Source organism: Lissotriton vulgaris, chromosome 1_1 (assembly GCF_964263255.1).
Source record: "Lissotriton vulgaris chromosome 1_1, aLisVul1.2, whole genome shotgun sequence".
In the NCBI taxonomy this organism is placed as follows: Eukaryota; Metazoa; Chordata; class Amphibia; order Caudata; family Salamandridae; genus Lissotriton; species Lissotriton vulgaris.
The window spans coordinates 817,695,160-817,718,031 of NC_141685.1; the positions used below are offsets into that span (position 1 = coordinate 817,695,160).

The 22,872-nt window shown below is 49.1% G+C and overlaps 1 protein-coding gene across 1 annotated transcript in view; it reads left to right on the forward strand.

Moving 5' to 3' along the window:
• Positions 1-1,705: 1,705 nt before the first annotated feature.
• The window catches only part of RNF2 (ring finger protein 2), a 202,483-nt gene continuing 181,316 nt past the window's right edge, over positions 1,706-22,872 (forward strand). Inside the window, exon 1 of the mRNA XM_086957121.1 lies at positions 1,706-1,913. The gene's annotated coding sequence lies outside the window, so the exon portion shown is untranslated. The remainder of the gene's footprint in view (positions 1,914-22,872) is intronic.

Below are 22,872 nucleotides of genomic sequence, written 5' to 3' on the forward strand. Positions count from 1 at the left end.
CCCTTGTGCCGGTCGGCTCGCTCGCTGCGCTCGCTCGCTACGCGGCGGACGGGGGCTGGTCTCGGAAAATTTGCCAGGGCTGCTTTCAGTTCCCAGTCCGGCCCTGTCCGGCCCTGAATGTCTCCAGCCTGCTGGAGACCTGACTGAACTTGAAGCTTCTAACAAGCCTTTATTGGAAGTTCCAGGGCAACTCAGATTCAGAACATGGAGTCACATGAATGATGTGGAGCATTTTTTTAAATTTTAAAGTACGCCCATGGTGACATTGGCATGCCACATTTTCACTAGCCATGTAGGAGTGGTAAATGACCTATTTAAAATTATGCAATGCTCTAATTATCACCTAGCACAAGTTTATTGGAGAATAGCATGTGGCTTTTTGCATGTTTCTGTATTTACTAGGCATATTTCCCCAATAAATAGCGCTAGGTTAAACCTGTCGATATTCATCACAAAACTGAGAATTTCAATATGAGACCACACATGACAGTTTATCAGCCAACTAGTATACAGGGCCATAATTGCAATTGCTGTGCAAACGATGATAATTTACAGTCACCATTAATCAGGCTCGCGGTAGAGGTTTACTATTCACATACACCCTTATTATTTGAATTATTTGTACTTATTACCTGCAAGGAGTACAGTTTAAGATATTACTCTCTCTATGTGTGAATGTTACTTACATTCCCCTAACATGTTTGCACATGTTTCCTGATATCGACAACGGCGTGATCCGTAGTTAGGGTGACCAGATCTTTAGAACCGAAAACTGGGACACACACGCGCACACACACACTTACAAGGCTACATTTAATATTACGGACAGGACCTCTACCCTGAGTCACCTGCCCTCCCCCCCACCCTGTCGCCCCTCTGCTAGGAGCATGGAGCCCACCTCCTCCTGTGTTACCAACAGAAACAGATACATTACTTTTGTTTCAGTCTTCAGAGGCACCTGTGAAAGCAGAGCATACATTTCAGGTCTGCTTTGCTGAATGGCCTGACCATTGTTACAAAAACCGGGACATGTATTTTTGAAATGGAGAAAAGTGTCGTGGAACCGGGAAAGTCCACCGAAAACCGGGACTGTCCGGGGAAATCCGAAATGTCTGGTCACCCTTTCTTTTTTGTGCGTTATATAGCGCGGACTTTACCCGAAGGTGTCAGAGCGCTTCACAATAGGAACGGAACGGTAATGATACATGAGGAGAAAATTACAAGTGAGCATGTTACAAAAGCAAACGTTATGTTACATGAGGCAATAGTGACAATTGTGCATGTATCAAGAGCAAACAAAATACAAGAGGTAGCAAACGGTACGTTGCAAGAGGAAAAAGTGACGTGTGCATGTTACAAAAACGTACTAAGTTCAATTAGAGGTGTAACACTGCAATAAATGGCAGACACTCAAAACACAATCCGTATCAACCCTAACCGTAATGTAAAAATATAAAAGTCGCCCTTAAGTCACAGCCAACTTGATTGATCCCAAACACAGTTGACTCTTTGAGCATACTGTGACTTTTTCTTGGGAATCTGTATTCCGTTCACCACGCCAAAGCGACCCATGCTTCGGGATGACTTCTCGGGAATCTCCGCGCTCCTAGAGTGTGTATGCAGCAGCATTTGCTCCTCGGCATCTGTGGGGCTCCATGCAGTGCACTCCATCCCTTCTCCTCTTCCACCACAGCCGCTCTCCTGCGTTCAGTGGGTGCCTGGCTGTGCTCTTGGCAGTGTGTGCGCCGCTGCAGTACCTCCCTCGGCCTGTGCTGTGTCTCGGCTCTGTGCAGGACAGTCTGCTCCCCAGCGCAGGCCCGCCTCAGCCATATTGGATCGAGCTCCTCCTTAGACAGGCTCCGGGCTCCGCGGCGGGACCCCGCCAGCCCCCCACACGGGACGGAGGGCGACCGGTGAGTACCTTATTCCCCCCTTCTCCGCCATGTATCCCAGGGACCGCGGCCTGGAGAGCCCCGGGCTGCCGCGCGTTCGCCCCGGGGCCCTAAGCCCACATGCGGGAAGCCGCGTCAGGAAACACCGAGGCTTCACCCCCGGGTTAGGCCGCGCTCCACAGCGCGAGTGTTCTTAAATTCCTTGGTCTCCTCCAAGGGTCCATCCGGAGGGGGCGAACACCTGGGTGCTGAGGAACGTTATGTTACGTTTAAAAGTAATAACAAGGGGTGCTCTAGGAGCTCACTTTATACACAGAGATAAAGCCTCTGTTAAAAGGGACTGTCGTATTTTATTTGTAGTCCTCTTTAACATTCCACAAAGTACCGTTGTAGCATATTAAACTACCACGGTGAATGCGAAATTTCAGGGGCTGACGGGTCACACACATGCCAATGTTTTGGAACACCTAAGATGGGGATTTCGAGAAAGAGTGTGCTTGACGTGCATTAAAGTGGTGTATCTATCTGAAAGAAAGCAACGCAAAGACGAAATCTAACGAGATTTCAAAGTCAATAAAGTAGACCTACTGCTTTTAGGGAAAGTTGGTAACTGGTCCTCACCCCTGTCACCCTCTACCGCTTGAAAACACAAACACAGGTGTCCTACCATCTTCGTAATCGAGGAAACTCAACAACGCTAAAAACACCTGCATTAATCAATCTAATAACCCCTGTAGAGCCTTTGTTTTGATACATTTTTCGTCTATTGTCCTTAAATTGAAGAGTATAGAAAAAGCGTCCTCCACCCAAAGGAGGCTTGCAAACTGTTCAGAATTCTGCTTCCACTTAGAAAAAAAAATATGAATGCTGTCAGCGTTTTTGGCTTTGTTGCTACATTCAGAAATGCGCGTTTGTTACACCAGTCTTCTATTTTCCATGGGTCACCCAGTGGAAAGCAAAACATGTTGAGTTTAACTAAAATTGTTATGTACTTATTATTTTGACACAATAGTAACTTCCTGAAAGTCATAACAATTCATCTGTTTGCAAACTATGCTAACCCCTAACAGCAGCCTGAACAACGCATCCGCCCAATAACATGCAGGACACGCATTTACAAAGCTAATTGTTCTGGCTTTTAGATTTGTGTTTGTTTTGGTTTGGAATGGGTTTTGTAATCTTTAGTTGTTGGATATGCTGTCAGATCCTCGCAATTATATTTTAAAAAATTGGCTATAAGCAAAACATTTTTTGATCTCAGAAGGCACTCCTTGCCATAGTAATCCTGTTCATTGAACGAATCTACATTGTGTGTAGATATGCTCCTTGTGAAAGAGCAGAATGCTGTCACTCCTAGTGAAGTTTGCCAGTGGCCGAAGCGGGCAGACCCATTGCTTCATGCAGTGACAAAATAACAGGCCAAAAGTCCTTGTGTAAGTAAATATATATATCAAATATCAAAACAATACCCTTTCAGGCATAGATGAATGCATAAATTATGCAACAATAAAAGCATAGACTCTGGGTTTTCTCTAGTTTAGATGTGAAGGACTGGGTTCTTTTGGACCCAGCGGTGCCAGGGCACAACACCTGAAACCTTCGTGGGTAACCTGCTCCGGCGTACAAGTCACAGAGACACGGGACACTTCCTCTGACGTCAAAGATTCAAGGTTTATTTTCTGCAGGGAACACAGAAGTCACAGGAAGTACATTGAGTGTAGTTCGGGGAGACTGCTTCAAATTGGTTCTGTGGAGTCGCTCCTTTTATACAGTTTTTACCCATAAGACAACATGGTACACAAAAGTTTACAACCCGGTTCCCACCATCACCCCCCAGAGGGGTCGCTTTGGTCGCTTTCAAACACATGAGGTCCGGATCATAAGTGCGGAAACATTTGGCGGCTCCCAACTGTAAAAACCCATCTTCCCACCATTAGCAAATTCCAATCAGCAGTAAAGTAGATCGGAAATAGGAACAAAGACAGGTGCAAAGGAAGACGGAGACAGTGGGGAGATCGGAAAGGGTGTAAAAGGGGAGGTGTCGGAAAGCACGAGATACAGGCATCAAAGGGACGTGCCTAATGAGATGCACGGCTGAGACAATAAGCCTGTGAGGCAAGATGAGCCTCGAGCGGCGCCACCTGCCTTACAGTAGCATCCCCCTCGTCATAAAGACACTTACAAAGAACATGTGTCTTCCGCCAATATCTTGGGAGTCCCAGGGTCGCGAAGCGGACAGCGTCCGTTCGCTGACTACTTGAGGGCAAGAGACAAAATGGATGCCGTATCTAAGATGGAACCCGTGGGTACAGATGAAAAACCCACATAACAAACGAACGGTTTAAGTTAGCACAGCGAAACTGCACATACTTACTAAACTCGTCATTTGCGGTTCATAGATACCAGACTCGACCATATTCGTGCGAGTCGAAAACACCACTTACAATTGTCACGGAACCTCAGATGGAAAGCATCTCCTGTATAGAGGCCCCTCAATAACAGCGACACTCCAGATCTGCTCACCTCAAATGTCTGCTTTTCTATAAAAGTCTTTAAGCATCGATTAGCACAGTGCCATCCATGCTGAGATAGAAAGGGACAAAGTCTTTTGCCATTTCTACAGCAAAGTCTTTAAGCATAGGATTAGCACATTCCTGTCTATGCAGAGCTGTAAAATGACAAAAGCCATTTACCACTCCAGGCACAGTATTACAGCTTTGAATTGGTAAAATACCAACCAAGCCAACCTGAAATGAGTAAAAGCAACCCTGGACACAGTGTTTTGCTCTCATTAGAGCACTTCTGCATATATATATATATATATATATATATATATATATACTCACGACCTGCTAGAAATTCAGTTTGACGTGTTGTAAAGTGGATCTAGTGGATCCAGTTGAGGTACATGAGATTTGGTAGAATGGCATGATGTGTGTAAAAGTCCAGCAAAAACGAGCAGTTTTCCCAGTTGAATAAAAACAGCATTTAGAGTTAAATTGCACGTTTGCGATGGTACTGCTATTTTCTCTATTACAGTGCAGGAGATTTCCAAACCCCGATACGTTGGCCTCTAGTTCCAGTAAAACTCCCTATCCCTACTCAAGTTGAATTTTGACCCTGGAAATGTTGTTTCCTTATCTTTTTGTGTCTTTATCTAATTTGCCCTAAACAGTCATATTTTATAAATATTACCTGTCTAAACGTATGTAAATTCTGCACAAATTGAGTCCCCGTCCCCCCACCCATTGCTGTCACTCTGCTGAGTTTCACATATGCAACATTAGCAAAACAACGGGAGCCTGTGGTTCACTGGTATTTTTGTAAACTTGAAAAATATATGACCTAAAATCAGTTCTCAATCTGCTCCATACCAGTCGTACTGTTTTTCTGTTTCTCTTACTTCTGCTTTCTTAAAGGGTGTGATTGTTTTGGTTTGTGAGGAGGCACAAACTACAAGTACCTAAACACAAAACCAGAACCATGGTGGTAATTAAAATGTAAATTTCTGGCTTGTGATAACTCGATATTTCCGTCTCTTTTCCACAGGAGACCCAGCACCATTAAATGTTATCGTTAATAGTCACCAAAGAATAATTAATTCGCCCTATGAAAGTTCAAAATAGAATTACATTATTTAATTGTATATTTTTCTGCACTATTTCTTTAGTCCCTCTTCTGTCAGGTAACTTTTTGACACCCCTTCCCTTTGCTTCTGTCATACACATGTATCCAAAGTGGACCTCAAACGAACTCTAGGATTTTAAAACTTGAGCCAGAAAGGAACCTTTAGTGTAGTGGTTTAAGACAGAACTGGAGACTCCTGTGTTAGCAAGGGAGTGAGATTGCCAGCATGAATTGGCCAGGTCTTTTTATCTAGTCTATTGCAAGATCTCAGACATTTCACAAAAAATAGTCGGTTTAGTAGTTCTATTTGCATATCAAGTCGCTGAAATAGTTACATTTTTACAAACTACAATGTAGTGTTAAGTGGCTTCGGTAAACCCAGGTTAGTAAGTTCTCAAAATGCAAACCATCTGTCCACCCACGATCGTTCCTGGCAGAAGCTATTGGGCAGTACGCCAATCTGCGATAGTCCCTCTGAAAACGGGAAGGTTCTCAGCCATGTTTCACCTTGTCCTTTCCCACTCTTCGCCCATGCTTTGTCTAAGTATTATGATATCTGTACAGCTAAACGTTTTGTGATGGTAATAGAGAAGCAATCAGTCTCAAATCAATATGTGTTTGAGCGTGGCGTGCAGCACAAAATCTACTTACTTCAAGTGAACCTTGACACTGTCCCATCTGAACACACTGTTTGAGGATCTCATCTGCCACATTCCTCTTGGAAGACTTAGTAGCACTGTCTCTTCTGGATATGCACATCTGAATCTCTCTGCGCACTCCCTGTTGCATACAACTCATTAAACCCATTGAGATGCTTTTTTGGCATACACAGTTAAATGGTCCCCTGAGCTGCATTACTGCATGCCACCCCACCCCCAGTTGGACATGCTGTTACTGTTTATTCTGTGCACGTAGTTTTGATGTTCACTTAGGTACATCCAATCCACCAATTCCACAGAAAGAGTAAAATAGATCCTCAAGCAGCTCAGAAACAATTGGCCCTAACAGGCAACCAGCACGAATCAAAGGTAATTCAAAGCCTGTTTGTGTGGCAGGTTAGCCTTATAACTAAGCCGCAGAAGAACAACGGTGGTCATGTCCCTACCTGTGCTCTTCATTAAGGTAGATGCCCCTTTCTAACCCCACATACCCCTCTCTATACATACCACGGTATGTGCTCTGCATAATCCTTCTCTTTTTTTCTCATGAATTCTCTTCCATAGTGTTGTGGAAATCAGCAATTTGCTCTCTTTAACAGAAATCCAGTGCTTAATTTGACCCAGTAGTTTCAGGTAGGCCCCACTGGCACTCATTTTTGGCGACCAGCATTATTTTCTCTCAACAGACTATGATCAAATGGAAAAAAAAAGAGAAAAACTCAAAAGGGGAAAGAGGAATGGAATAAAAGACTGAAAACAGCAACAAAGGGAAAAGGCAGGATTGAGAAATGACCTGCAAGAGTGAGATAAATAGACCAGGATTGTCTTGGGGTGGATGAAAGAGGCATGAGGTGGAATTAAGATTACACAGCCCTGGTATTCAGCACCCTGACATTGATGGTGCTGGCTGCAGGCTTCTTTCAAGTGTGGGCTCCAGAACTTATCCTTTTACAAATTAAGTACTGCAGAAATCCTGGTAATGCCTTACTATTTCTACTACAACCTTCCTCGAGGCCCCTGTTGATTCTTCTCCATATTGTTAGGTCTAGCATTAGAGACCTCTTTTATATACTTCTATGTGGGGCTCACAGCCCGCCTACTGCTTTAATTTGTCTAAGTGTCCTTAAAAAATCCTTGCTTGCTAGTGGTCAATCCTTCCTCTTGTCTCTCCCTTTTGTCTGCCGTTTCCTCCCACTTGGAGCACTTCCCTAGAACAATATCCTTGCTTTTGGGGGACTACTTTACTTCTTTGTTTCCTGTTTCTCTCATCTCTCACCCCTCCCGCTACGTCTCACCCCTCCTCCCATGTGCTACAATCCACGCCCCACCTATCCCACATCACTGTTTGTTTAGTCCATAAAATTCACATTCATCCCACTGTTGTCCTCTTCTTTTCACAGGTCGCAGAATTCAAATACTGTTTTACTGAATTCCCAGATATGTATTTCTGTTTTCCTTTAAAATGCACTAAGCACACCCGTAGCACAATTTTTTAGGGACTGCATGTGCCATCAAGCCATGCTCTTTCTCACCGTGTTGATGCCACTGTTATCCCAACAGTGCATGTAGGCGTTTTCAATGAGCCCTGCCGTTATTGTTGATGCCATTTTAATGGTGTAGGGATATCCTGTCAGCTGGTTGCTGCTGGCGTGCACCTCCGAAGCCGCGGGCTTCGGCAGTGGCCTTCTCCAGACTTGTTCCTGTCACAGAAAGATGTAGGACAGATATGTGTATTCTACTGGGATTATGCTCTTGAGTTTTCCACTTAAAGAGAATCTCATCTTGGTCCGGAGATACTAACAAACATTCTGCCCACATCTAAGCTTAGATGCAGCCTTCTCCGCTTTATTTCAATTTTTATTGCTTTTCAGTCTGCACATCCGCCAATAATAAGAGACAGTCAAAATATATGCATGAGGTATACTTACATTGATGAAGATCTAATCGGCTGTCTGGCAAACCGATTGGCACCTTTTCTAACTAAGTGAGCCAGCGAGATTGCCATCTGTGTGGTGGATATGGGAGCACCAGCATAGCACATATGGCCACGTGCATGGCACTGAGCCTTCCAATAAAGCAGTTTCCACTCTCACCACTGAGATGCAATTATTCCGGTTGATAGAGAGAGCGACCCGATTGACCAGTAGTAACAGATTCGCTTGAAATATTACTGATGCCACTAAATGAACTAATTAGTGTTTTTGGAAAAATTGTAATTTTATTGGGCAAGAGATATAATCGTCATGGAATAAAGAGAGCATACCAGCCTTCACAACGTCTCTCTTGAGGATTCGTGCTTCACATCGGCAGACATGGCATTTTCATTGTTTTTCTTTTCTGAATTGTGTGACATTGTTCTTCGTTTATAAATAAATACATAAGTAAATAGTGAGAGTCACGGAGTTGTTTAATTGTTGTGAAACATTAGATTTTTTGCTGTTTTATGTATTCATTTGAGTTGAGTGGTAGTGGCGGCATGTTTAAATTTAGTGGAAAGTGGCATCCTTTGTCTTTGAAGGTTTATTTGCCAACCATAGTGGTTTATCTTAAGTCCCTCACAGGTTTTATTGTTCAGTAGCATTATGGTACTTCACGTTTTAAAAGATACAAAGAAGCTCAAACACCAAACTTAAAATTGTTCTCATCAAGCTTATTAAGGGCTCGATAAAATCCTATGTTCAAATACAATTTAAGATGACATTCTTTTAAGGAGGCTGTATTTAAAACCATTAAATCAGCTGGTTGAGTGAATGCAATATGTTGTTTTTCATAGTGAGATTTCTACCGAAGTTGCTTTCCGATGTTCATGCTAAGTAAGCAGTTGATCTTCTTGGTTCTTTTTCCAAGCTGTCTTCTTTTACTTTACTGTCTTTGCGCCCCTGATGTGAAATATTGCTGTGCAATTATGTGGATAGACTTTGCGCTTAGCTTTGGTTCTGCTCCAAAACTATGGGCTGCGCTTTCTTTTAGATGCAATGTAAAACACACAATTGCCATCACATACATCCACTCCACTCCAAAACACATAAGTAAAAAACATTTACATTACATTGCCAATAGCTCTAACTCTAAAAAAATGCAAGACCTATTGGATTGCAAATGCTTGTTTTTAACATGTATTCGTGATTATCCCAACTTAGCAATAGTCCTACATACGGTTTCAAACATTGCTTGTTAAAATCATCCTATACTGACAACATTTCAGTATTTTGTTTTTTTTAAAAAAAGACATAGACTGTCTGGCATCGATTCATTCTTCAAAAAATACATAATTCACAATTATTTAAAACATGCCATAAACCTTGAGTGAGAACCTCACATAGCTAACAAAATATAAACGAAATATAGTTGCAGTTGCTGATCTATTCAGTCTCAGGATTTAAGATGCAATTTTTTAGTCCTTGATTGTAAACTGTATGTACATAAGAAGAAATAAATACAGAATTTGAGAGCATCCAGAAGCAATGCAATGTTTAATACCAATTTATTCACATTGGACTATTAATTTCAATTTCCTTCTGCGAGTTACTTTTGATTAAACCAGTGAAGGCTCATTAACTACAGAAAATTAATCTTCCACTTCCAGCTACTGTGTGGTCGCAAGTCCGGATAAGCCTAGGCCTTGTATGTAAATACTCACAGAAATCATAATCATAAACCATTAGGTTATTCTGTTTGCAGTATGTCCAAAAATGATTTCTTGTTTAATCAACATTAGTTACTTAAAATTAAAATCTTATTTCAGATCTGGTTTAGTGGAGAGCATTTTTGTTTGGTACTTGTATAATAACTGCCTTTCTAAATTACTTTGTTTTGGACCCTGGCCCATTTCCTCAACCTTTTAAAATAGTAAAACGTCTCAAGTCTTTGTAGTAACGTGGGTGCAGTGTAAGCTTTGGTGGAGGAAAGACGGAAAAGGGGAGTTAAAGTTAACCTAGTTGATTATATAGCTCAAAATTGCCCTATAGTTGCAATGGTAGTAAACTAACCCGGGCACACAACAATGTACATTTTCAGTCGGATGCTCCCACCTCTCGCACTGGAGCTAAACTTTTGGTCTGTTTCTGTCTGCATGAGTTTCTGTCGTCTCTTTCAGTTGAGCTCAGAGCTGTGTGCAAGGGTGTCATTATTTTTTCCAACTTAAGCTAGGCCTTTTTAATGTGCTCAAGTACCGTCTTACTCCCACAAATGAAGGATCTGAATGAGGAATATAGTCATCGAAAATTAACTTTTTCTGGACAGCGATTTGGTGCATCGTCACTGTTGGACAGGCCACATAAAGGGCCCGCTCCCCCTCTGCCCGACCAGGCCCGAGCCCGGTCCCTCCAGTGTCACACACTACCACTTCACGTTTTCCGTCCCCTCCGGGACCCCTGCCTCTGAACATATCGACCTCGTGGGCCTGATCCACTACTGGCCCGCGCGCCCAACCTGGGCGCCATCTTGGACACTACACCACGAGGCCGCGTGGCCTCCGATCGACCCTAACCCTGGGCCTGGCCAGGCCTCCGACATCCCGGCACCACCATCCACCCAGGAGGTGAGCGGACTACTTGGCAGGTCAATGGGAGAAAGAGGTGTCGATGGCTCTCCCCCGCCAGGTACCGCTCGCCCCCAACCTCCCCGGGCGCTGGCTCCACCCCCCTGCTGGGTGTCTGAACTCCCTCATCCCGGACCTCCCGACCTCCAAGTGCGAGGGTCCGGACATCAAAGGGCATCAGCCCTATAACTGGGGCAGCTCCAGAGCAGGAAGGCAGTTGTATCCTGGAGTCGAGAGACGCAGAGAAGAACTCATCCTTGACGGACTACTGGCGCTGCCGTAGCCCTGCCTTGCGAACTATCGTCCTGCCTGCTGGCGCTGCCGCAACCTTCGTAACCTTCATCGTCGTCGGGACCTGCTGGCGTGGCCGCGGACCGTTTGTAACTACCATCTTCATCGGGACCTGCTGGCTCCGCCGCGGACCGTCGCTTCCTTCATCCATCTCGGGACCTGCTGGCTCCGCCGCGGCCCGACCATCTAGAACGCCGAGCTCGAGGATTGAGAGCTATTTCATCTATTGGTAACAAGACTGTCCCGCTACCCTTTTCCCAATCCAGAGACCAGAATCGAGGGGACCCCTGAGTCCAGACCTCCTTGTATCATTTTACCGTACTTGAAGAATTGCCTATAAAGTATCGTTGAACCTTAACCTTGTGTGGTGTACGTCTGTGGGGGGGAAGTTACTTGCCTGTACGATCGCTGGAGGCGGCTCTCCCCGGAGACCTCTCCCCTTATCCTCGGCCGACCCTCCCGGTCCGTCTAACATTGGTGGCCAGCGGCGCGATCCGAATCACCGCATAATCGTACAGAGAGTAGCTCACCCCACGACGAAATCACGATGACAACCAAAGAAAGCGGATCCACCGAGAAATTTCAGATGGAGAAATTGGAAGAATACAGCCATCGTGAATTAAAACAATTCTGCATCGAACTAGGTATCGCTACCACCGGTCTAAGTACCAAAGATGATTTCAAGCATGCCCTGGAGTCCTGGGCAGAAACCGGGGCCGTCAGACCCCCGGACCAAAATACCGCAGCAGTAGAAAAAGACACCACGGCCCCCGAGGAGCGAAGAACGGGTCTCTCGCAAAACGAGATCCAGGAACGAGAAAGAACGCGACTACATGAACTAGAAATGGCCCGGCTCAAAATGGATAGTGAACTTAAGTTGGCCGAACAAAAACTGAGCTTAGAACATATGCGTCTCCGAGAAGAAAGAGAGGAAAAACAGAGACAAAGGGAGCTTGAGGAAAAAAGACTGGCATATGAACACGAGCGCAAATTAGCTGAGATAGACTTACGCAAACAGAACAAAGAATTAGGGGTGCCCGAGCAACCCCGCACCGCAGGGACAACCGATAAGAAGGTACACATCCCCAAGGATGTCGTGCGAGAATACTTCCGAGAGGACGACATCCAGCAATGGTTCAAGGCCTACGAAATCGCTATGACCGCTCACCGGATCGATCGAAGCGACTGGGGAGCCGGTCTATGGGGGAGATTCCTCAATGAGGGCCGCGATGCCCTGCTACAGCTCCCGGACCATCTGATGACCTCCTATGACCACATGAAAGCTGCCCTCCTCACCCGCTATGGGCTCACACCCGAGATGTACCGTCAGAGGTTCCGAGACTGCACCCGCATCCCGGGTACAACTTGGGTGGACTACGTGAACTATTTTAGCCGAGCCTTCGAAGGCTGGATCAAAGGAAGCAATGTCACAACTTACGAACAACTCTTCAATCTCATGGTGTGGGAGCATCTATCAAACAACTGCTTCATTGAGCTCCGGCAGCACCTCCTCGACAGCAAATTGACTGATCCACGGCAGCTCGCAGCCGAGGCTGACCGGTGGGAAATCACTAGAGTGGGCCGAAATGGATCCTATGAACAGAACCGGAACAACCACGGTCAGCACCGTCCCCGAGGAGGAGGAGGGGGCCAAGGACGAGGAAGAGACAACGCTCTGGCCGCCCCCGCTACCAGCACCACCCCCCCGGCCAACCGGGGCAGCACCCCGGCACGACCGGGATACAGAGCCAATGTCACGTGTCACCGATGCCAACGAGTCGGCCACTATGCAAACGACCCAAATTGCCCACAGTACCAGAGCCCAAGACCCCGCCAGGTGGCTGCTGCTGCCCTGGGGGAAGAACAGATCTCCGAAGAGCAGGAAGAATATGAGCAAGAGCATCAAGAATGGGAGCCAGCCGCCATGGCTCTAGCATGCTTGGGGGGGAAAGACATGGTCCCGCGGGTCCCCCTACCCGCTAACACCCGGAAGTACAGCCAATGGGTGAGCATCAATGGACGCCAGGCCGAAGCCCTCCGTGACACCGGGGCCAGTGTAACAGCCGTCCGCTGTCACCTGGTGACCCCAGAACAGTTCCTACCAAACATTCTCTGCCCTGTCCGTTCAGCCGATAACTCGGAGAGTCTGTGCCGGATGGCCTGCGTCCCTTTCGAATGGGGAGGAGTCTCTGGCATGTTGAAGGTGACGGTCCGAGATGATGCCCCCGTAGACTGCCTCCTGGGAAATGACCTTGAAAGCTCTCCGTGGGCAGCCGTAGAACGAAGAGAACACCTAGGGATGTTAGGCATCCCGGACTGGGCGTGCGTCACCACCCGGTCCATGGCCGCCCGTGCCAATCCCCGACCCGAGGAACCCGAATGGCCGGCGCCTCCTCCCCCGGTCGCTCCAGTCGAAGACACCGACCGTGCCGTCCCCCCAGAACCAGCTCAACCTCCGGACCTCGCTGGCCTCGACCAGTGGCATCAAGAGGGGGGGCCCACACAGGAGCAGTTTCGCCGAGAGCAGAAGACCTGTCCCTCCCTCGAGGGACTCCGCCAACAAGCCCTCGCCCAGAGCGCAGGGGATACCCCCGGAACACATTGGATCTATTGGGACAATGATCTGCTATACAGTGAACAAAGGATCGCGGAGTTGGTGGCCAGCCGAGTGCTAGTGGTGCCCCTCCGTTTTAGAGACTTCTTGCTAAATCTGGCCCACGATGTCCCCCTGGCTGGACACCTGGGTCAGGATAAAACTTACAGCCGCCTAGTGACCCACTTCTTCTGGCCTAAAATGAGGAATGATGTATTCCAGCATTGCCGATCTTGCCCCACGTGCCAAGCCAGTGGAAAGAGCGGCCGCAAACTAAAAGCCCCCCTGCAACCATTTCCAGTGGTCACCACCCCGTTCGAGAGGGTCGGGATAGACATTGTGGGGCCCCTGGACCCCCGTACAGCACAAGGACATCGGTTCATCCTGGTACTGGTGGACCACGCCACCCGCTACCCCGAGGCTGTTCCCCTGCGAACTGTGACAGCCCCGGTAGTCGGCCGGGCCCTGATGGGGATCTTCTCCCGTGTGGGCTTCCCCCGAGAAGTCGTCAGCGACAGAGGCACGAACTTTATTTCCAAATATATGAAGTCCCTCTGGCAACAGTGTGGGGTCACCTACCGATTCACGACCCCCTATCACCCTCAAGGAAACGGACTCGTTGAGCGGTTCAACCGCACGCTCAAAGGGATGATTGGGGGGTTGGAAGAGCCCCTCCGTCGCCAGTGGGATGTGCTGCTGCCGTGCCTCCTCTTCGCATATCGAGAGGTCCCCCAGAAGTCCCTCGGCTTCAGCCCGTTTGAACTATTGTATGGTCACCCCGTACGGGGGCCGCTCAGTCTAGTCAAGGAAGGCTGGGAAATGCCCCCTCTAAAAAACCCTCCAGATGTCTTCAAATACCTCCTAACCCTCCGCAACCAGACCCGACGGTTCAGAGAGCTGGCAAAAGCAAACTTGGAGGCCAGTCAAGAGGACATGAAAAAGTGGTATGACCAAAATGCCTCCTCCATCGAATTCGAACCCGGCCAACAAGTATGGGTGATGTCCCCCACCGAACCCTGCGCCCTGCAAGACAAGTGGACGGGGCCCTTCAAAGTAGTCGAGCGCAAGGGCCCTGTCACCTATCTCATCGACATGGAATCTTCACGGAACCCCCTCCGGGTCCTCCACGCTAACAGGCTGAAACCCCATTTCGTGCGTTCAGAACTCAGCCTCCTGATGGCCACAGACAATGGAGCCGAAGAAGACTCCGAACCCCTCCCTGACCTCCTACGGACTCGGGAGAAAGACGGCTCCGTGGACGGGGTCCGACTCTCGGAGGCCCTCACCCTGGGACAACGCCAAGAATGTCGAGACCTTCTGTTGCAGTTCGCCAGCCTGTTTTCCCTCACCCCAGGTGTCACCTCCTGGTGTGCGCACGACGTGGACATGGGGGACAGCCCCCCTATCCGCCACCGGGCCTACCGCGTACCAGATCGGGTACGGGCCTGCATCCAGGAAGAAGTAACCAAAATGCTCACGCTCGGGGTCATTGAGCCCTCAGACAGCCCCTGGGCCAGCCCAGTAGTACTGGTCCCCAAAGCGGCCGCCCCCGGCACCACACCGGAACTCCGGTTCTGCGTCGACTACCGGGGCTTGAATGCGGTCACCAGAACAGACGCACACCCCATCCCCCGAGCAGACGAACTAATCGACCGCATGGGAGCTGCCCGCTACCTCAGCATTTTCGACCTGACGGCGGGCTACTGGCAGATCGGCCTCACACCCCGGGCCCAAGAACGATCTGCATTTTCCACTCCTGACGGCCATTATCATTTCAAGGTCATGCCCTTCGGCATGAAGAATGCCCCAGCAACGTTTCAGCGACTCGTTAATCAGGTCTTGGCCGGGCTCGAAGGATTCAGCGCCGCCTACCTAGACGACATCGCTGTATACAGCCACCACTGGTCCGACCACCTCCACCACCTCCGAGCGGTGCTACAGGCCCTTCAGCGAGCTGGCCTCACGATCAAGGCCAGCAAATGCCAGATTGGGCAGGGGTCCGTAACCTACCTCGGACACCAGGTGGGAAGCGGCCTGGTGGCCCCTCTGCAGCTCAAGATCGCCGCCATCCAGTCCTGGCAGCCCCCCATCACCCAGACCGAGGTACGCGCCTTTCTGGGACTCACGGGCTATTACCGACGGTTTGTGAAGGACTATGGTACCATAGTGGGGCCCCTCACAGAACTCACGTCCAAAAATCAACCAAAGAAGGTCAACTGGACCCCAGATTGTCAAACAGCCTTCGAACAACTGAAGGCCGCCATGTGCTCCGCCCCTGTGCTCCAGGCCCCCGACTACAGCCGGGAATTCGTCGTCCAGACGGATGCCTCCGACCACGGCATTGGGGCGGTCCTGTCTCAATTGAACACCGAAGGCCTTGATCAGCCAGTGGCCTTCATCAGCAGGCGACTCCTACCTCGAGAACAACGCTGGAGCACCATCGAGAGGGAGGCCTTCGCCGTGGTATGGGCCCTCAAAAAGCTCCGGCCCTATCTCTTTGGCACACACTTCCGGGTACAGACCGATCATCGACCCCTGCAGTGGCTGATGCAGATGCGGGGGGAGAACCCAAAACTACTACGTTGGTCCATCTCCCTACAAGGGATGGACTTCACTGTAGAACATCGGCCTGGGCCAGATCACGCCAACGCGGATGGCCTGTCACGCTTTTTCCGCCTTGACGAGGAGAGTCCCCAAGAGGATGGGTGACTCTCCCCGCCTTCAGCTGGGGGGGACGCATGTTGGACAGGCCACATAAAGGGCCCGCTCCCCCTCTGCCCGACCAGGCCCGAGCCCGGTCCCTCCAGTGTCACACACTACCACTTCACGTTTTCCGTCCCCTCCGGGACCCCTGCCTCTGAACATATCGACCTCGTGGGCCTGATCCACTACTGGCCCGCGCGCCCAACCTGGGCGCCATCTTGGACACTACACCACGAGGCCGCGTGGCCTCCGATCGACCCTAACCCTGGGCCTGGCCAGGCCTCCGACATCCCGGCACCACCATCCACCCAGGAGGTGAGCGGACTACTTGGCAGGTCAATGGGAGAAAGAGGTGTCGATGGCTCTCCCCCGCCAGGTACCGCTCGCCCCCAACCTCCCCGGGCGCTGGCTCCACCCCCCTGCTGGGTGTCTGAACTCCCTCATCCCGGACCTCCCGACCTCCAAGTGCGAGGGTCCGGACATCAAAGGGCATCAGCCCTATAACTGGGGCAGCTCCAGAGCAGGAAGGCAGTTGTATCCTGGAGTCGAGAGACGCAGAGAAGAACTCATCCTTGACGGACTACTGGCGCTGCCGTAGCCCTGCCTTGCGAACTATCGTCCTGCCTGCTGGCGCTGCCGCAACCTTCGTAACCTTCATCGTCGTCGGGACCTGCTGGCTCCGCCGCGGACCGTCGCTTCCTTCATCCATCTCGGGACCTGCTGGCTCCGCCGCGGCCCGACCATCTAGAACGCCGAGCTCGAGGATTTAGAGCTATTTCATCTATTGGTAACAAGACTGTCCCGCTACCCTTTTCCCAATCCAGAGACCAGAATCGAGGGGACCCCTGAGTCCAGACCTCCTTGTATCATTTTACCGTACTTGAAGAATTGCCTATAAAGTATCGTTGAACCTTAACCTTGTGTGGTGTACGTCTGTGGGGGGGAAGTTACTTGCCTGTACGATCGCTGGAGGCGGCTCTCCCCGGAGACCTCTCCCCTTATCCTCGGCCGACCCTCCCGGTCCGTCTAACAGTCACTCTAACTGTCCGTAAAAACTATACATAGCATTCCTTCTTTAGGATTAATCTTTAATGCTCATTTGTTTTAAAAACTCCGAGTTTCCTAGTTTTGGATGTACTTGCTGAGAGTTGGCATACTTAAAAAAAAAAAAGATGCCCATTTCTACCATATTCTTTTTCTTTAACATGTTTTATTCCACCATAATATCTCATCCTATTTGGATGCTTCTACTATCGCTATCTTGTGCATCTATACTGATAGTCTTGCTTACTAACAAACTTGCAATCGACATGCTCAGGATATCACAATTGTCCTTTTTTCAAGAAAGTGTTCAAAATCGAAGAGCATTGTCCAGTGACTCAAACTCGCTGACCTTTTTGAAAGTTTAAACATTTTATTGGTTTTAAGAACATGACTTGAAATTGAGATCTAGAGATGCTGGGTGCATCCCACTGGACCTGTTTGTTCCTGACAATCACCAATACTCTCCCATTCAATGTAGTGCACCACAGCTTAGAAGTGCTGGTCTTCTCCTTTCAAATTATTTTTTTTGCCCCAGGGTTGTACGTATAGATTGTTTTCTGTGGTTTTAGGAACATTTACGTTTTTATATCGTTCTAAACTTTAGGGAAGCTCTTGTTGGTACTCCTGTCTCCTAACAGATCCAGGGTGCTATTTAAACTCTGTCTATTCCAAAATCTCCGACAAAGACAATTTTCTTTTATCTTTTGTTGTCACAATACTTGTGTAACTGTTCACAAAACCGGAAACAAGAATGGACAGGCAGAAATAAATATTTTTCCTTTCACACGACTGAGTGCCAGATACGAGATCAGTTAAAATACCTCCTCCTTACTATGTCTTTTGCTTTAAGTAAAAAACTCACTGAGCAACAGCAACTCCTAGAAGATCCCAAAGTGTTATCTGCATCATTGCTATTTATTTTGCTTGGAATCTTCTAACGTAGTGCAATTCTTACTTTGTGACTAGGAAGATCAACAGTAACTCAATGCAGCTGAGTTGTGTATGAAAATAATTTAAAATCATACATCCTGGTAACAAAAGTCTTGAATCCACTGCACCTTCTTACCTTTATCAGAAAATGTTACCCCATGATAAGCCTTTTGTTATGGACTTCTTATCCATTCGAGATATCCTGGGTATGCTTGTTGACCATGAACCATATAAACCAGTGGCGTATGGCCTTTGCCTTTTATTCTTACCGTATTTTTTGTAGTGAGTATTTATTTGGTCTTATTCATTTACTCGTCCTTCTTAGAACTTGTCTTGGAGCAACCAGTTGTACCTGTCTTTGATATATTTTTTTCCACTGAGCTAATAACCAATCTAATATCCTCTTACCTGCCAAGTTCTTCATTATAGGAAGAATAAAATGGGGGGAGTGGTGGCTTTTGAGTTAGCTCAGCAATTTGTTTAAATAGATGGTCCAGTATGACTTCAATAATGTATGTGGAAACAAAGACTGTCAAAATGGGGAAAGGGGAGATAATTTGTAGTTATGACGGGATGTTCGTCCTTGTTCAGACAATTCTTGATTGTTACAGGTGCTCATCAACATATAAAACATATATATATATATATAAAAAAAGCAGTCAGGTTAGCTCTTAGGGAGAAAACTCAGGAGTATTTTCAGAAATAAGGTGGATGGAAAAGAGTCCAGTGGAACTGAGCAAAATATGAGGCTTGTGATGGGAAGACACTGAAGTGAACATGGAGACATACATGGAAAAAAAGCTCTGGCAATAAATTTGCTTTTGTGACATTTTCTGCTTGTGCAATATGAATTGCAAAACTGTAAGGATAGCGAGAAGAGAGCTTCACTTTCATCTTCGGCATGCACGTTTGTAAAGGTTTTTTTTTTTTGAAGGCCACATTATGACCAATCGCATTTGAAAATGTAAAGATGCATGTTTTAGTTTATCTTTTGTAAGAGTAGGTATTACCACTGAAGATTTGAGGTATTGCAAGGAGGGTCTGATATAGTGTGCTCTTTGAATCGCTTATTCTCATACAAGAAAAACGTTTAACACATTACAGGGTTACATCCCACTTAAACCTCACTTATTCATAGACCTGCCTTCATTCAACTTTCTTTTCAATGTGCTCTCACTTCCACTGCCCATTTTTTAGGCGTCGGCCTGCATAGGCTGCGCTTGCGCAGTCTCGCTGGCGAGAAATTTAGTTTTTCAGTATGGGGGCTGGAACCCACCCCTCTTCTCCATTGGCTGGCTCCCTAAACGGAGGCCAGCCATTGGAGGAGAGGGGCGTCCCTTCGTTCAAGCCCAGATTCGGGGGTGTGTTTTTGGTGTTCTTTCTCTAACCTGACATCATCGGTACAAAGCACGCCCCCCTGCACGCCCAATTAGCTCTCTGATTGGTGTTCCTTATTAACCAATCAGAGGGCCGACTGGCTCGTGCAGGCAGCGTGAGCAGACCCGTGTCCCTCGCGTGATGTTTCCATGCCGTGCACCCCGCCTGCAGCTCGGCACCGCTGCTCTCCCCTCATGCCCCTCAGTGCACACCCTCCACAGTAACATGTCGTAGGTCTCACCCCGCTCCCCTTATGCCCCTCAGTGCACACCCTCCACAGTAACATGTCGTAGGTCTCACCCCTCTCCCCTCATGCCCCACAGTCCACCGCCCCCCACCCCCCATCGAGGAACCGTCATTCACTTATCTCGATCATACGCAGCACACCCCGGGCCTGAAGCGCTCCCACCCGGGTTCCGCCGCCTCCCAGGCTGCACACTCAATCCACCGGCCCCGTCGGCTGTGCGGCTGTACCCCGGGGCACCAGGTGGCTCCCGGCGGCAGCGCCTCCACCCCGCCCCTCCCCCCTCTCGTCCATAGTCACGTGCTCGGGCCGAAATCCGCCCTGCACTCCCAGCCTTCCCTCCGCCCGGCCTCTGCAGCCATCCCCGGCGGGCGGTGCACCGCGGCCCTGACAGCCTGCCGGGGGTGCCTCGGCCTCGCTGGGCACAGGTGGGGTTCTCGGGGGGAGTCACAGCTCTACCCCGGCGGCTCTCGCCCTTCTGCCTCCCACGCTCCACTCCCCGAGCCCCTCTCCGGCCATGCCGTCTCCAAGTCAAGCTGCAGTCTCGTCCCCTCAGCACCGAGCTCCCGGACCATGCTGTGCACAGCCCTGCCCGGGCCTGCCGCGCGCTGCTCGGGCCTGCTGAGCGCCGCCCGGGCCACCCAGTGAGACTTTAGGCCAACTATGCACTGAACCACTGTTGGTATCCAAATGAGCGGCCCGAGGCGAGGGGCTGCGGACGTCTGCACTGGTGCGTACCCTGAGCCGGACCGGGCGCCCTCCCGTGGCTCTCCGTCCAAATAGTGCCTGTGCGCCATGTGCGGGGACAACGCAGCCTGCCAGCACTATGGGGTGCGCACCAGCGAGGGCTGCAAGGGATTCTTCAATGTAAGAGGCTACGCCACCCCGTAGCATGCGGTACCCTATGATGTCGTGTTACTGAGAGGCATGCCACTAGGCCTGAGCCACTATGCACCAAGTGCACTTACACTTCAGGACACTTGGGGGCCACTGTAAACATGGCGTCCCTCCTGGAACGCATTTACAAGAACATCGAACACAAAGGGCACCTATGTACGTTTTAGGCCATTGGTTCTGCCCCCTTGCACTCAACATCCAGCCCCTTTAGAAGATTTAGCTCTACGAGACACATGGCGCCCCCTGGCGAGCACATATATAATCATTTCACTGGGGGACATGAGGCTGGTTCAGGGCCAGCTTGCACAGAGTATAGTGACACTGCAGGATCTGGGAAAGTCGGCTCCCTTGCATAGAGTGCAGTGAGACTTTAGGCCAACTATGCACTGAACCACTGCTTGGTATCCAAAACAAATATATAGTGCCTGAAATATAGTTTCACACTGCTACACAAGTACATGGTCATCCCACACAATTGCCACATATATAGTGATCATAGCAGTAGGAGTCAGGGCACCAGTTCTGAACTCTACTGTACAAAGTACACTTACTTTTTAGGTCAGGACACTTAGTTTCTGAACCAAGAGGCCACAAAATGCATTTATTCAGCAAAAAAATATAGCCCCGGAAGCCCGGTGTCCCCTGACTCTCAGGTGCACTATCACATCACTCTAATGGTACATATATAGTGACCATCTGGCGCCAGGACAATGCAGTGTAGGCCACCTGCCCTTGATACGCTGGTTTGGTTGGAAACATGGCGTGCCCACTCATCACTTTCTCTACACATAACGGGTACATATACGGAGCCATATCACTAGCAGGTAGGGTACTGTTGGGCTTCAATTCACAGTGCACACAGCCACCGAAGAAGACTAAAATACACTCTAGGCATGTGACTGGAATATTGCCTCTCCTTGACATGTATTCATGTGGTCACTTTGAAAGTATTTCTGTACATACGTAAGTTTTACTACTTGTGTGGGGCTCTGTGTGTGGGGCTCTCTGTGTGTGGGGCTCTCTGTGTGTGGGGCTCTCTGTGTGTGGGGCTCTCTGTGTGTGGGGCTCTCTGTGTGTGGGGCTCTCTGTGTGTGGGGCTCTCTGTGTGTGGGGCTCTCTGTGTGTGGGGCTCTCTGTGTGTAGGGCTCTCTCTGTGTGTGTGGGGGGCTCTCTCTGTGTGTGTGGGGGGCTCTCTCTGTGTGTGTGGGGGGCTCTCTGTGTGTGTGGGGGTCTCTCTCTGTGTGTGTGGGGGTCTCTCTCTGTGTGTGGGGGGGGCTCTCTCTCTCTGTGTGGGGGGCTCTCTGTGTGTGTGGCGCTCTGTGTGTGTGGCGCTCTGTGTGTGTGGGGCTCTGTGTGTGTGGGGCTCTGTGTGTGTGGGGCTCTGTGTGTGTGTGGGGCTCTGTGTGTGTGTGGGGCTCTGTGTGTGTGTGGGGCTCTGTGTGTGTGTGGGGCTCTGTGTGTGTGTGGGGCTCTGTGTGTGTAGCTCTTGTCTGTGTGTGTGTGGCTCTTGTCTGTGTGTGTGTGGCTCTTGTCTGTGTGTGTGTGGCTCTTGTCTGTGTGTGTGGCTCTGTCTGTGTGTGTGGCTGTGTGTGTGTGTGTGTGTGGCTGTGTGTGTGTGTGTGTGTGTGTGTGTGGCTGTGTGTGTGTGGCTGTGTGTGTGTGTGTGTGTGTGGCTGTGTGTGTGTGGCTCTGTCTGTGTGTGTGTGTGTGGCTCTGTCTGTGTGTTTGTGTGTGGCTCTGTCTGTGTGTGTGTGTGTGTGTGTGTGTGGCTCTGTCTGTGTGTGTGTGTGTGTGTGGCTCTTGTCTGTGTGTGTGTGGCTCTTGTCTGTGTGTGTGTGGCTCTGCCTGTGTATGTGGCTCTGTCTGTGTGTGTGGCTCTGTCTGTGTGTGTGGCTGTGTGTGTGTGTGTGTGTGTGTGGCTGTGTGTGTGTGTGTGTGTGGCTGCGTGTGTGTGTGTGTGTGTGGCTGTGTGTGTGTGTGTGTGTGGCTGTGTGTGTGTGGCTCTGTCTGTGTGTGTGTGTGTGTGGCTCTGTAATGTAATGTAAAAATTACTTATAAAGCGCGGCATTCACCGG